Source organism: Papaver somniferum, chromosome 9 (assembly GCF_003573695.1).
Source record: "Papaver somniferum cultivar HN1 chromosome 9, ASM357369v1, whole genome shotgun sequence".
In the NCBI taxonomy this organism is placed as follows: Eukaryota; Viridiplantae; Streptophyta; class Magnoliopsida; order Ranunculales; family Papaveraceae; genus Papaver; species Papaver somniferum.
In genome coordinates this window covers 104549655-104552470 of record NC_039366.1, presented here as the reverse complement: position 1 = coordinate 104552470, position 2816 = coordinate 104549655, and the positions used below count along the sequence as shown (strand labels likewise).

The window sequence follows — 2816 nt, the reverse complement described above, 5'->3', positions numbered from 1 at the left end:
GAGTATATTTTTCAAATCACACAATTTTTTTGAAAATATTAAAGGGTAATCAATTTTCTTTCGAAGCAATTAGAAATAACAATGATTTTGGAGAATTACACAATTGTCACTCTCCGCTTTTTAATATGTGTATAGAAACTGCTAAAACATTGGCTAATCACTGACATGAAAATTGTAAACAACAATAACAAATATGAGAAATAATTGCTTATTTACATTTGAATTGCATTAGAAAATTCAAATATTCATGGATTTTTTTTTCTTCTAATCTATCATATAATTTAACGCTTACCTACTGCAAGGATGCACGAGGTAACAAAACCCGACACTAAAACGTTTTAGATGACTATTAACAAGTTATGATTTTGTCTCCACGAATAATGTATATATCTTTGGTTATATTATTATTAATTACATATTGTTTTTTTTCATTTTTTTTAACTTAATTGACTCGTCTGAAATTGATCAATTTATTTTGATTCTTGATTATTATTACATCATATTCAAAATGTATTGAAATAACATGGTTTTTAGAAACTTTTGAATCAAATAACGTACTACATATTTAACGAGTAAGATAAAAGATTATAATGGACTATAATAATTCCGAAACAAATATACTAGGCGAGTTGGACCTTGAGTCAAACACCACGAAACTAGAAAAACAAATGATCTAACATCTCACTCACGCCGAGATTGCATTCAAATCTTCCGGACAAAGAACTGAAGAAGCTGTTAGTTTTTGTTTAAAAATACCACGGAGGTAAAAGAGAAGCCAGTAATTGCCTAATTGGCTCATTTTTGCTAATGAATAGTAGTATGAGATACGACCCCGACCAGGAAGTAGTAGTAAAAAAGAGGGTAGTTAGACGAGAGGGACATTTATGTAAATAGAGTCAAACCTTGAAGCAAGATCTTAGTACAGCATCTTGTTTGCCATTGTAGACAGTAGAGGTTGGAGACTGGAGAAAGCACAGAGATGAGAGAGAAACAAGAAAAAGAGACCTCCTCCTCATCAATCAATCCATCCATCAAAAATATCATTATTAATATATTTTTAGTCGTCAATGAAAAAGTACTCTAGAGATAAAAAACCATTCACCCTCCTGCCTTTTGTTCTCTGAGAGTTGTATTTATTTGCTTTGAGAGTGTGAAGATGGATTGAGCATTTTTAGACAGTCGAGAGATACTGAACGAGTATTTTCTATCTCATGGTGAAATGGTAGTGAAGAAGTTGCAGCGTTTTAATGGTGGGTCTCTCACTCTCTATGGTATAGAGATATATAGATTTGTAGAGATCTTATTATCACTGTAGTAGTCGCTTTCTGTGGGGAGTTGTCTGACTCTCATGTAGAAAACGACGACTCATCGTCTTCTCTCTCTTTCTCTAAAACCAACTTCTCTTCCGTGATTTATGCAAGTCTTTCTTTCAAAAAATAAATAATTAAGTCCTCTGTGTGTTAGTTTTCTCCTTCTGTATATCATCGTCAGTTTTTTCGTGTTCTTTCTATAATGTAGGTAATTATTTGAAAGGAAGGACTTATTATGGAAATTAGGGTTTTAAAGTTGGAAATCAACAGCAGTAACATTCCAACCTTAAGGATTTCCATAATTAGATACATACATACGATTTGAAAATTTAAAGGTATATCAGCTTTTACTACTTATTTTACTAAATATGTCTATATATATTTTCTTCTGAATCTTTTCTGTTGGTGGATTTGATTCAGAAGAATTGGTTCCTGATCTTGAATCTTTTCTTTGCCTTGTAATGATTATTTTTTTCAGTTGAAGAACTCTTAGGAGACGAGGTAATGCTTGCTGCCAAATAGTAATTTGATATGATCGATTACAGGGTCATCCTTCTTCTCCCCTTTACCGGAAGTCATTATTGCTCTTTGATCAGGGAGGAAGATATGATTTTATGTGTTTTAATGATTAGGGTTCACTTGAGGTTTATATTTCCTGCCAAGCTAATCTCTAAATCTATGGGATCAGATGAATCTCTAAAATTTAGTTTTGGGACCAGTTGAATCTAATGATTGTATAGTAGATGTTTGAAGTATGTTATGGTTTCTTTTCATGTTAAAATATATAGCTTTTTGCTAGTAGATTATCATTTTTCGAGCTTTTCTGTTGAACATACAAATATGTGGTCTCAAGTCTAGGATGAGTTTGGGCTTGTTCCTGATTTTTGTCTCAACTAAGCTAGAAAGTTTTGGTTTGTTTGTTATGTAAGTAAGAGTTCCATTGAATGCATGAGAAAAGCTTCTCTTATTTTCAAGAATTGATTACTGTTAGGTCAATTTTAAACAATCTGTTATCAGAAATCACTGTGTATTGTGCGAAGTTTCACTTATAGGGGATCTGTATAAAGATCGTGGTAAAGAAATTCAATGGTAATTGATAAACTAAAAGTAGGTGTGATCTTTAATCTCTAAAAGCTCGTACTAGTATTTCTTAGTCCTTAGATTTGTGATGGACATATACTTGTTAATCTCTATAATGTTAGTTTACAATTGAGGTGTGATATTGCTGTTTCTGGATACCAGTGTCTACTAACATGTTCTTTTCTTCTTCACCTATTTTGTATTTTTGGTGGAGGAATAAATCTGACCTTGTTTTTCATGTGTCATTAATGTTTATTCTGTTGCTTAGTGAAGTTGAGAAATGGTTTGAGAGAGCTCTCTTCAGTCCACTCATGGATGATATTAAGGTGTTGAATTATCTGCCGACTCATTCATTCAAACACGAAGTAGAAGGGAGTTAGTTTTACTACTGTGACTGTGTGAATGATGCGGGAGATAGATTTCATC

At 32.4% G+C, this 2816-nt stretch overlaps 1 long non-coding RNA gene across 1 annotated transcript; it reads left to right on the top strand.

Annotated features, from left to right (window-relative positions):
- The first annotated feature begins 1100 nt into the window (after positions 1 to 1100).
- Positions 1101 to 2279, top strand: LOC113308723. The gene is made up of 3 exons (XR_003340008.1): positions 1101 to 1250; positions 1519 to 1645; positions 1789 to 2279. It is a non-coding gene; the product is annotated as an uncharacterized LOC113308723 (long non-coding RNA).
- Positions 2280 to 2816: the final 537 nt, after the last annotated feature.